Source organism: Chiroxiphia lanceolata, chromosome 8 (genome assembly GCF_009829145.1).
Source record: "Chiroxiphia lanceolata isolate bChiLan1 chromosome 8, bChiLan1.pri, whole genome shotgun sequence".
Taxonomy (NCBI): domain Eukaryota; kingdom Metazoa; phylum Chordata; class Aves; order Passeriformes; family Pipridae; genus Chiroxiphia; species Chiroxiphia lanceolata.
In genome coordinates this window covers 35094399-35107527 of record NC_045644.1, presented here as the reverse complement: position 1 = coordinate 35107527, position 13129 = coordinate 35094399, and the positions used below count along the sequence as shown (strand labels likewise).

The 13129-nt window shown below is 40.9% G+C and overlaps 1 long non-coding RNA gene across 2 annotated transcripts in view; it reads right to left on the bottom strand.

The window, feature by feature from the left end:
- Positions 1 to 7183, bottom strand: part of LOC116790444 — a 31194-nt gene extending 24011 nt beyond the window's left edge. For both annotated transcript variants that reach the window (XR_004358359.1, XR_004358360.1), the window contains exons 1-2: positions 7098 to 7183; positions 5800 to 5947 (exon numbers count right to left, since the gene is read on the bottom strand). This is a non-coding gene — a long non-coding RNA (uncharacterized LOC116790444). The remainder of the gene's footprint in view (positions 1 to 5799; positions 5948 to 7097) is intronic.
- Between the last annotated feature and the right edge of the window lie 5946 nt (positions 7184 to 13129).

The following is a 13129-nucleotide window of genomic DNA, read 5'->3' as shown; positions in this document are numbered from 1 at the left end:
AGTAAAAGTATACAATAAGGGAAAAGAATGTTTCTACTTTAGCAGACTCATGAAAGCAAAATGTATGAAAATAAACTGATCCCTGAAATTCTAGTACATTTTTGCCTAATAAATATAACTTGTGAAATACATTTGTCCAAATATTTTTCTTTTTGTAGATATTTTTATGCAAACTATTAAAATAAAATACATTATGGATTGCTTAGAATCAATTTAACAATTATATCTTGTATATTGTCAAATACATTCCTTGTGTGGGCACATGGACAACTTGTGAACTGCCACCACTGGGGGGTGGCAATTTTAAGTACTTCAACATACATTATTTATACTACTTCCTTTAAAGCAGCTCCAGCTCAAGGTTCAAATGCTCAGTGAAAAAACAACAACAACAACATACAGATTTGCCCAGGTTAAATAAGTCTCCAGTAAGATAAAAACCAGTTTTGCAAATGACACAAACACTACAAAAGGTTTCCGTGAGAATTCACTTGGATTTCTATGTGAGTTCCCTCTGGCAAAGGAAGCACACATTCAGTGACCATTGAGCCAAGTTACTCACAACTGTGTTGAAAGCATGTTCCAATGATACACACCCAAACATCTACCAAAACTGGCATCCCTTCATACACAAAATCTCCACTGGAGGAGTTTGGATTGGCGGGAGTTCTTGTTAGGGAAGCAAACAAGTGCCTGTGTCTTCACAAAGCCAAACAAGTGAAACAACTGATCTGGTTTTACTCTATTAGAATCACAGAGCGGTTTAGGTTGGAAAAGACCTTGAAGATCAAGTCCAACCATGAACCCAGCACCACCACCAGCTTCACCACTAACCATGTCCTCAAATGCCACGTTCCAATGTTTGACAACCCTTTCTGTGAAGAAACTTTCTTTAATATCCCACCTGACCCTCCCCTGGCACAGCTTGAGGCCGTTCCCTCTCCTCCTGTCCCTTGTTCCCAGGGAGCAGAGCCTGACCCCTCCAGCTGCACTCTCCTGTCAGGGAGTTGCAGAGAGTGAGAAGGTCCCCCCTGAGCCTCCTTTTCTCCAGGCTGAACTGACATGTGAGTTTGGGGGGGCTGATGTCTCAGACTGTAAGCACTATAGTTTTAATCTTCTGCCATTGCTTCCACAGACTCTCCATTGAAGGTCATTCCTGTAGCAATTTATGTTTGCAACATTTGCATAGGAATGTTCATCTGAAAAGCCTTCCTACACAATTGGGGGGCACAGCAAGATAACCAAGGAATAAAACACTGTACAGCTCCGAGAAGCAATACCGTCCAGCTCTGCCCATGGACCACACATTTTCCTGCTCAGGCCTAGGTGTGGAACAGACTGCTCAGATTTTCTTTGTTGGCAATGTTTTCTTAAAAAGGGGGAAGCAAAACAGCTGGCTCAGTTCTGTATGGAAGCTAACTTTGGAGGCTGTGAGATCGCAAGCAGCTTTCCGTGCTGAGATGACCCTGCTCCTCTCCCAGAGAGGCCCCCACTGTGCCTGCTCTATCCTTGAATCTCTCATCCTTTTCAGCTGAAAATGCAGAGGATAATTGAGTTTCTTTTCTTTTCCAGTCACTCTGTCCCCAGCCCATGGGGCTGCAGGGGGTTGTTTTGACTGAAGTGCAGGACCCGGCACTTGGCCTTGTTGAACCTCATCCTGTTGGAATCTCTCTCCATCTTTCTTGTTGGCTCCCTTCTCGTGAGTTCCTTCTTTTCAGGCTTCTCCATCAGTCTCCCCCTATTCCCTCTCTCCCCTCATACCTTGATACCTTTAGGAATGCAGCACAATACTAAATGGGAAAACCAAAAAAATTGCAGCCCTGAGGCACCTACAGGCAGAGGATTCAATGACTGCATACCAAGCCCTCATTACAGAGTTTAGTCAGAGAGATGAATGCTAAATTTAACACCACCAAATGAGTGCAACTACCCTTCTGGAGTCAGGATTCTTATAGTATAACTAAAATACCAGAGCCCAGCTCAACAATTAAGGAATCAGAAAGCAAATCAGGGTGTAGGATAAAACTCTTGCTGACACATCTGCTGCCAAATGTTTTCAGACCTGTCAAACCTTTTCTACAAGGAGTTCCTACTGAGCTCTTTTTGTTGGTTGGTGTGTTGTTTTCTTTTTTAAGTGGACTGCTATTTTTTGGAGTCATCACCAGATACACTTCTCATTTCCAGTTCACTTGGCTGCATGGTTGGTTTTTTTGTTGGACAAAGTTTCTAGATTACCCATGTCACCTGTAAATAACAAAAGCACGCTAAGAACCTCAGCATCAAATCATCTCTGCTGCTAAGCTGGAAAGACAGCAGAAAATGAAAACATCAGCAAGTTCTCTGAGGAGAATATACTAAACCTCAAGAACCATGTCAATTAGACATTAAAACTACTGGTGTCTCAACTAAATGCCTACTTACATGCATACCAGGAGACACAATTTATCCCTCATTTTAAGTAACTTTCACTGTCCAACTCACAAAGAAAAGCCTTTCACATTCATAATACAATACAAAGAGATAGATTATTCAACCTAAAAAAATCTGACATTTAAGAAAAACAGGCCAAAGGATGTCAGGACACATTAGCTTCTTTACCAAAGTTCATTAGCCCTCTTGAAACAGGATGCTGGGGCTGCATGGCCAGCACCAGAAGCTTCTGAGGAACCTCAAAGGGCTTCAATCCAGAAATTAAAGCACATAGTAAATTTCCTTTCTTAAACTCTAAAATTAAAAAAAAATTCAGGTATGCAGTCTTAAGATTATATGAAACTTCCTTTACTGTTTTATGCATTAGATATAGTATAATACTTTATGTCCAGTTGATACTTATAGAAGTTATTTATATATTTATGAAGGAACATTATTCAGAGATTGCATTTCCATGAAGTCTTTTGTGTTTCTGATCCCTCTGACTCTTGTTACATTTTATATTACATGGAGTAAATCTCTGAAAGTACAGGAGCTTTGCTTACAAAAAATGGCACCGAAACACTAAGATTCTTTCAAATATTGTAAGCATTTTTGGCTTTGGTTTATTTGTAGTATTGTCACACTTGATTTATAATGGGATATTCTGTCTATGAATAAGCATGTTTTAAAAAAAAACTCACTAGTCTCTTCATCTCTATGATATCTTGAAACAGCTAAAATATGGGGTAGGGAAAAAATAAGTAATTTCCTTTCAAACAGATGTTAGGTCTTTCATTTAAATGAATATCTCTATCTCCTATTGTCATGGGAGAAGGAGCAAAGGCAAGAGGCCCCTCTTGGCTTCACAGTATCAAATGATAAGAGACCTTTTCATATCTGTTCTTATTTACTGCTTCTTCATACTGAACAGCATCAATCTTGTCAGTCTTTCATAAAAAAGTTTTTCCACATCCCTAATCTCTCTTGTTATCCCTTCCTGGTTACTGTGCTTTAACTTGGAAGAAAAACTCGTGATGAGATCCAAAACTAAGTGAAATGAGTTGGAAGTGCACATTTTTACACTGTGAGAGCAGACACTTGCCCAGCTTACAGAGGGATGTACAATGCTTTCTTATTTCTATGTCACAAATGAGTACTTTTGGAGATAATTTAGTTCAGCATTACCAGATGAAGCCCTTTAGTCAGGACTAAAAAAGGACATCAGAAAAGATGACTCCAATGATGCCTGAATGTCAAAAACCTCTGGCATCATCCCCAGTCTAAGGTAGTTAGCAGGGAAACCTGGACATCCTTTGCCTCCACCCCAAAATTTGCCCAGCTATTCAGGGCAAAAAGGGGATAGAAGTAAAAAAAGTTTCCATGTAGCTGCAAGAATCCATGTGGTGTTTTCAATCTCAATGTGGTGTCTTTCTGTACAAAATCTTATGAAGAAATATGAGGCATTTCTTCCTGCTTTAACATCTGTTTGATCTTCCTTGCTTCATTTGTGCACATCCAAAAGAACTGTCCTGAACAAGCTGATGCAAGAACAGGAACATTTACAGAGGTAATGACTGACATGGATGCATCATCCTGCAAATGCCTCAGTACTGGGGAAAATACACCGGATTTTTAGTGCCAGTTTGAGGGAATAAACAGCAGAAGTGACATTGTTCGAATCAATATTTCCCAAATGCACAGATAAGAAAGGAACGGTCCTAAAGTCATGGACCACTGCAGCAGAGGAGGGAGAACAACATTAACATTTTGTGGAACAAACAGTTTTGAGAACTATTTTGCCATAAGGCAGCTTAGCCCATTTGTGAGATAAGGACAGCCTCTTACCTTTGAAAAACCTCCTGCTGATAAACCCAAGAGTAGAAATCAAGGGGCTTAAAAGCACAGTGAAGTGCTTTACTGAGTAGGGACAGGCTTGTGCGTGTGCCTAAATGCTTCACAAAACACTTGTTACCACTGACAGGCACTGAAGGGTGCCTAAGTCCTTCAAATACCCACTTACAAATTTCCAAGAAGCATACAGTGAATGTATTCCAGGTTGGTTCTACAGACACAGTTCCTCATGTTTCAAGAACCAACCCAATGCCCAGAACTGCAAGAAGCTGCAATCATCCTTAGGTCATACCCTGTATTTTTCAAGAAGCCTGCTCAATATTTTCCACCACCCTTTTCCTACCATTGATTAGAACCAAGGGGTGAAAGGAAGCAGAGGTTAGGTCATTTGGGACCTCAGCAGGAAATCCACCGTTATCCAAGCACATGGCTTTTTAAACATCTTAACAAGACTTTTATAGCTAAACACAATGGCAGGGGTCGAGACCTGACGTGGTTCAGTGTTTCTGAACTTGAGGCTTCAGTATGCTCCCTCCTGCCAGCTGTTTTGGCAACACAGAATGGTTTGGGCTGGAAGGGACCCTGAAGATCACGTAGACAAACATTCTGGGCACTGGCATTGTTAATGAGGCTTCACAATTATATTTTTTGTGCTTTAAGGTTTTCATAATGTTAAGTGCTACTATGATTTCTTCAAAGAAAACAAAGAGAGTTCTGTATGAACAGCAGCTTCATTTAGACAGAGATTACCCACTCTGAATTGGTAAGTAGATTATAAAATAAATATTAATAAGACTAGTCTATATGGGGAAATTAAAAGGACCTATGAATAACGTTGCTCTGTATAATTGAACACACAGATCTATCAAGCTATTAAGGGAACCTGATTATGCCTGATTTGCAAAACTGGAGAAAGTGAAATAAACTGATTAACAAATGAAGCTGGGCAAAATTATCTGTTCTTAGCTCCTTGCTCTGTTCCACCAAAGCCTGCCATCCCCAGCACTGAAGTGCACAGCCGCCTCCTCCTCTGGCTACAAACATTTCAACCACGTTTACCCACGTTAAATAAAGATGAACAGAATGTAACACTATGTAACAGGCCAGGTTGAAACACAGCTTAAATACTCCATTCAATTCAGTGGAGTTATGTCACAGGATTTTTTCAGTGTGCTTGAGAAGAGTTCTGTGTGACTCTTCTGGGCAGCCATTGTGGGACAGTGCACAGCCAATGGCACCTGGAAGTGCAGACATTCCCTGAAACCCACAAGCTCAGGCATTGACTGGACCCAGGCTAGCAGTAAAACAGACCACCACCTATCCCTAGAAAACTGAGGAGTATCTTAAGAGAAGAGGACGTTTATTTTCTTTACAAGGTGTTGACTCTTTCAGGCAACAATTAAAGTGTGCATGACTACAGCAGCAAGGAAAATCAGAATTTTCCATTATCATTATAATGAATTTAATTTCCTGAACTTGTTTGCTTTTTGTTGTTTTTTTGTTGTTTTTTTTTTTTTTTTAATTTAATTTACTTACAGGCACAGTCTTCAGTGACGCAATCTTCATGCTTCTCAGACAGAAGGAGTTATGCCACTTATGCCATACTCTTTACTACAGGCTAGTTATTAAGAGTTTCCTTTCCATGGAATTTATTTTCTGCATGAAAGCAAGTGAAAATGTAAACCTCGAGGGAAGGAAACAAAATGGGTGAGAAAAATGTTACAGTTTCAGCTGCCATCAGCAATATCTTAGAATCCCTCAAACACTCCGAGCAGGTCCGTTTACTAAGACCCATAGAAATTGGGGATCTTTAAGCTACTTTTTTTTTTTTTTTTGGCTTTCTAAGACCCTGTCTAAAAAGGTACAAAAGGGATCCTGCTTTGAGAGAAGTCTACTTCAAATGACACTGTTGTTTGCCTGTAGAAAACCTGTCTGGCTTGTTCCAGGTGGGTACTGAGTGAGTGAGATGAGGCCAAGAAGGAAATGATGTCTTGCTGTGAAGGCAGTTGTCAAATGATGAAAACAGCAGGGGGAAGAATGATTCCAAGATCCTTTTAGAAATGAAACTTTTCACTTGAGGACCACAGAGCTCTCAGTGATATGGCTCCTGGTATGGTAATCAGGCTGCTGCACAGGCCAGTCTGCTCTTGCAAGAGCTTACTCAAAATATTTAACCGTAACTTTGTCATGCCAAATTATCCTGGAGACTCTACTGTATTAATACTACTACTTTTCCCTTGTGCTTTGAACATCAGAAAATTAAATTCATGAAACGCTTCCATTTCATAGTTGCTTAGTATCCTAACTTAGCAATCTGCAAACATCTACGAAGAGTACGATATACTCAGAATACAGCAAATGGTGCTTGAATATTTTAGTAAGAGCCCATCTTGAGGTAACAACAGGCAGTTTAGAGCAAAGCTGGTCACTTCTTCTGTGCTATGCACTCAACAAGATGCTAGAGCTACTAAAGAAAGAAAAAAATAGCAGTGACAAACATCTGTGGCATGTGTTACTGGGGAGTCCTGCAGTGCACTGCTCCTCGGAATTAGATTCAGGAGTTGCCTCTGCTCTTAGTGTTCGGGTTTACAGGCTTATAGGTTGCAGGAAACTTTCTTATTATTTGCTCAAAAATACTAAAGCTGAATGGGAGAGGAGGAGTGAGGCAGGAGGCTGCTCATGCTAGTCATGACCTAAATTCCTACCAGGGAACTTGTCTTTTTTTCCTTCCTTTCAGTCAAACTAGACAACTTCTCACATTCTGACAGCCCTATATAAAGTTCTTTAAAAAGTCTAATCATCACATAGGAATTAAAGCTGTCTGGGATACATACCATGTTTTCTCATTGACTTGGGCTTTGTAAATTGCTGGCTCAACCTGGCTTTGATCTTCACTGGTGTCTTTGAATGTCACAGCACTGTAAACAGAAAATGCAAAGAGTCACTGCAGAAACATTAAACATACAAGTAGAAGAATGGCAAAGCGAAGCCCTGTTAGCTGTCAGCACAGATGGGGAAAGCCTACAACTCAAATTGAAAGGGTTCAATGGTTTTGAGTATCCCAGCAGTTGCCTGATTCACATAACAAGATGAAAAACTCCAAGCAGAATGGAGCAGGAAACAGACGCAGCGAGACATTGAAATAGATTCTCCAGAAACAGGAGAAAAAGGATTACACCACTAATCTGGGGTAATGCCAGCAGCGAAACTGAGGGAAGGAGGATGTCCCTTATTAAAAACATTGTTTTACAGGCTCTATCATTCTACCAGCTTAGCTTATGAGGCAAGATGCTCTTCTGTTCTTAATGTTTCTGGGAGAAGGTAAAACACAGATTTCTGGGGATATGACTGCAAAGACAGGATAACTCAAAATCTGTTCAAATTTCAAAGCTCAAATTTCATTCGGTGACATAAGAATCCTCACTGATCCCTGATTAGTAATGCCTTAAATGTCACAGAAAGCCCCATATCCTTCTTGAAACAGGAGATCTAGGTATAGATGGGACTGCTCTGAGCCAGTTTGCCATGGTATGGACAACATACACTCAAGGAAAAAAAGCATGCAGGAGCTGGCTGCTGCTGCAGTCATACCCAGCCTAGAGAAAGAGGATATGACCATGGGGTTTTGCCACTCTGCCCAGGGTCTTACACAGATCTGATGTAGATTGCTCAGGATTCCACATCTGACATCATCTATGCTTCTCTCTCCCTCCCCATTATACCAAAGTTTTGTTTATTTAAATACATTTACATACTGTGTTCACAAGCCTAGCGCATAAAGCAAAATCTGGTCAGTATCTTTCAACTTGAAAGTTTTGGAGGACAGGAAAGCCAAGACATAGAGGAGCACTCTGCTAGAATCTAGTGAAAAGGAGGAAAGATAAACAGAAAGGAGAAACTGGCAAAGACTAACACACTCCTTTTCAGGAGTTTACTAAGCTAGATGTATTTTTTTATAGACAGTATCACAAATGTATTATATAGTATAAGAGAACTATCATTGGTGATAAGGTTTGAACTTATGACAAATCACCCACACATGCCTGGGTGAAGGTTCCACCTAATCACAGTCAAGACTTGCCAGCATCAGGATACAAAAGCCAAGAACCCAGAAAACTGAGAAAGGAGCTTTATGTAATGCCTGCTCCAAGGTGTGAGCTGGGAGAAGCTGTTCCAGGGTCCCTGATCAGCTAGAAGACAGTGTTAGCTCTCGGTGCCCTCTTTGGAGAAGCCACAAGAAGAAGAGCTGTTAGCAAGGCCAGTATAGACAGAGAGAGCAGTGGGTGGCAGAGAGGAACAAGGTAGCATGAAAAAAGCAGGTCAACACACAAAAACTGACAACTTAAATCAGGCCATGCTTCCCATCAAGCTTGAGCAATGCCAGGCTGGAGTCAGGGAAGAAACCAGCTGGTCTGACCGTAGGTTCAACAGATGAAGGCACGCTGAAAGTGCTGTGTGTACCCAAGGCATAGCAGTGCCTGCTACTCTACCTGCCACGTTACAATCTACTGCTGCCCTCCAGGGTGAGTCTTGTTTGCCAAGCTAATTTAAGCATGCAAGCATGGAAGATTAACTCAGTGCCATCAGACAGTGTGGTTAATTTTCCTCAGGTTTCTCAACAAGAGCTGAGCCAACGCGGTCACTGTGGTGACCCCCCGGTCTGAGGTAGGCTCTGGTCACTGCAGACCGAGTGACAACAGAAACCCCACCTGTGCAAGTGCTTCCAGAACACCCACCAGCACTGGGATTTTGCTGGTTTCCAGCTGAAGAGCTGAACAGAGTACTTTTATAGGGATCCACACACACCAAATGTGATTCTGTTGCTAATGGCCAATGCCAAGTAGCAGAATACAGAAGAATGAGAAGTGGGCAGAAGTGATACAATTTCTTTTTTTTTCTTGAGCCTTAAGCCTAACATTAGAAATCCAGAATTTTCTCAGAAGATGGTGACTCTGTGTCACAAACCTCACTTCACATTTTTAAAAGAGCCTTAGTGCCTGCCCACAGAAGGATGCCACAGCTTTCATCACTGTTATCACTTCACATCCTTTCCACTCCTTTCTGCTTCACTGCCGAGGGAGTGAGTGAATAAATTAGCTTCATTTTCAAAACCAGGCTCTGTCATTTTTCTTGACTGTTAGTTCCTAGCAGTATTTTCCTTTTTGTGATACCAGTATCAATTTCAGGCCCAATTCTGAAATCATAGAAAGACAGAGAAGCACTCTTTCTTTACTGAAGTCAGTGAAGCAACAGATGTACAGTCAGAATCAAGCCCATTAAATGCAGAAGATCAAACTTTGTCTTTCCTCTGTCTCTCCCGAGTACAAGGTACCAGATGGAGGATTCAGAGTGTCTAAAGAAAAGCTTTGGTTCAAACCCAGTCCTGAGAGAAGCAAAAATCCAATAAGTTTATGGCATACAAGTCACTTTTGCTCTGACACCCACAGATGTGGATTCCAAACTTCTGTTTGCAAATCCCTGAGGTCCACCTGACTGTTTTCAAGGGATTCATAAAACCTGCAAAAAATAGCTTAGGAGAGCGAGCTGTGTTTGGGGACAAGGTATGGAAGGGTATGTAGAAATCAAACCAGGTCAACAATTACTCAGTGATTCCATTACCTCGTTTTCTCACAGTTTCTGTAAAGGTAGAAGCTATGAGCAACACCTATATGAATAAAAATATTACATTTATACATATTTAAATTTTTTATATCTATATATTCTGCTATTGCTTTTTGCTTTCAGAAGCAGGCATACTCCTAAGCCACAGGGATGCAGTGTGGTGGTCATTGAGAGTGAGATCTGCTCAGGATTATTACAGTACATAGCCACCAGCACTGCAGTGGTTGGATATTATAAAGCCATGCAGAGTTAAATTAATCCCTAGCCTGGAAAAAAATGTTCAGTGCAGTCAGGAGCAGTCCCTTGGAGTCACTGCCAAATCCTGTTCCCCAAAATGCTATTCCCTCCAACTTCAGTGATTGCACATGACTTTCCTCCACATTCACTCTGCCATATCAGGGATCACTGCTGAGTTTTCAGGCCTGATCCAGTTCACAGTTTAGGCATAACATGGTCAACAAATTAACTGCCAGAGGCCAACACAGAAGCACAGATCTCCTTCCTCACTTCTGTTCTGTCAAAAAAATACGCTGTGAGGATATTTCCTGCTGCAGTGTTGTCAGATCAGAGGTCATCAGGGGCAGCTTTTGTGTGACTGTGGCATATGCTGGAAGCTCTGTGTAAGGAAATAACCATAAAATAAGACATAATTTCAAAACTTAAAATAAAGCATAAAGCAGTTCCCTAAAACAGTGTTGCTTTGGTTTGGCTCTGTGTGTGTTGTTGGGGTGTTTTTTAAATAAATATTTCTCAAGAGTTACGTGTAAACTTTCCACCACAAGTGGAAATTAGCTTTTTCTAAAATGAAATCTATTACTTTACTCTCTGTAATAAAGCTGGTACCAAATAAGTCTGACTGGACTAAAGCCTGTCCTTTGAAGAAAAGTTGCAATATAAGGACATTCACCAACAGCATTAGTTTTTCTCTGAAGCTACATCGGCCACAAAACTAAAACTAGTTTTAGCTCAAATCTCCATCATACATTTATGTTACACATAAAAAATTATGTTTTCCACACAATTTCATTTGTATTTCTTTGCAGATATGCAAGTCCACTATAAAGTAGATGCAGTCTAACTGCTTTCCAGAGTGTTTTATGCCAGTGTTAGTCTAGATCAAAATCCGAAAAAATCTCTAACCCCTTCAAATACTTATCATGTCTCCTCTGTCACTGACTCTGAGGATGTTTCAAATCATTTTTCACACAACCAATGCTTTTTATGCTGTCAAATGTAATGACAGCATAGCTACAGCGATGATACTTGTTGATGGGTGATGCAAGATTTGATTTACCAAGGCAGACACATTTCCTACCACACACTGGTCTGCAATCAGAGCAGGCAATAGGAGAAAATTCCAGTTACGTCCCCGAACCACACACACAGGAAGCAGAAGCAGGCAGAGGACAAACTCGTAGTGAAACAGTGCACAAACCCAACACAGTCACTCAGTCAAAGCTGCATTACACACTGCAACTGAAGCCTACCTGAGCAGTTTGGCATCTAATCCTGAGACCAACCTCGAGGTAAAAACCTTCTCCGCTGATAACATCAACTCAGGAAGCACAGAAATGAATCCCCAGCTCAGGCATTGCTCATACTCACTCCATCTGTGCAGGGCAGCCAAGGTTCACCTCTGTTCACTTTACACACTTGTTTCCAAAAGGTAATGTGGAAATCTGACAAGTTCACAAGTGAAAACTATCTGAAATGCACATTTTCCTCAGGCATAGCTGTGACTCAAGCTAGAAAACTTGAGTTTTCCAGCAACATAAGCGATGACAGCTACAACTGCAAAGGTATTAGCAAGGCCACAGACAGCTTCTGATGGGTACAAAGATTGTGATACCAGCAAAAAGGGTTATGTTTGTCAGTCACATTTAGACTTTGCATCTTGTATAATCCTGCATATATTTAGCCAACCACATGCAAAATGGCATGTGACAACCTGTAAGGGAGCATGTGATTGATTACTGTGCCATGCCAGGGGAAAGGCTGGGAAAATGAGCCGTCTTTGGAAGTGTTACGTATGTCTTAAGTCTGAACTGCCAATCTTTTTAGTTCTTGGCAACTTTATTTTCTTTTGAACCTCACAGATGGAGGTTTTACAGGTTCCCTTCTCAAATGTATCATGCAGCAACTTGCATAGTCCCTCGTGTTGTGGTTCACCTAACAACGCACCTGGTTGTCACTCAACAGCACCTTTTTCAGGTAACACTGTGGGGCTGTCACTGCAACCAATATAAAGAAAAAGGCTTTCCTTGAGCTATTACAAAATGCTTGTCTAATTGCCAGTACAGTATTAAATGCCTTGAGAGAAATCCTATTTAATGGCTTGTCTGTAGGTACGCTGTATAAATAGGGGCTTATATGTATTTTCTTTCTGTCTATAAAACACTGACCTTTAATTATCAAGCTTTTGATATTTATAACAATATTGGAAACAAATGTAAAGAATAAATTATTGGAGAATTCCAGCCAAACAGCACCGAGTTCTAATTAAGGCAAACTAATCAAAATGACTGTGTTTGCCTTATTACAACTTGTGTCTGCCTATTTAAAAAAGCTGCCTCGTGGGAGAGGGTAGAGGAGACAGAGTCAGAGCCATCTCACAGGTGTGCAGCTAAAGGACAGGGATCAACAGGCACAAGGTAGAAAGAGGGAATGACCTTTTTTCACCTGAGAGTGGTCAGACACAGGAGCAGCAGTTCAGAGCAGCTGGGGAATCCCCATCCTTGGAGATATTCAAAACTCATCTGGACACGGTCTTGAGCAACCTGATTTATCTGGGCTGCTTTGAGCAAGGTGTTGGACTGGGGGTCCCCAGAAGTCTCCTCCAAACCCAATTATTCTTCAGTTCTACAATTCTAAATAGGCTTGGGCACAAAAATGCAGAGAAGGAACATATTGATTCCTCCATTCCCTCTTCCCAGTAGTTACCTGAAACTAGTCCATGGAAATGGACTGCTTCCTTCAAGAGCAGGTTTGAGTCAAGTTGAAAAACCATTTTCCACTCCAAATACTTTTGTAAAATGTACATATGTGAGGCCAGGAGAAGAAAGGGGACAGAACAAAGTCTGTACATTGATAGCATTAAAGTAAGACTGCTTAAATTCAGAGGACAGAAAAGGAAAGAAAATGTCTTCGGGGAAAAAAATCCGGTAGAAATCTGATGAGACCAGATTGATATTATCAAGAAAACAGTTACATGACAGCTGTTAATAAAATAAAAAGCCTTTCTGGA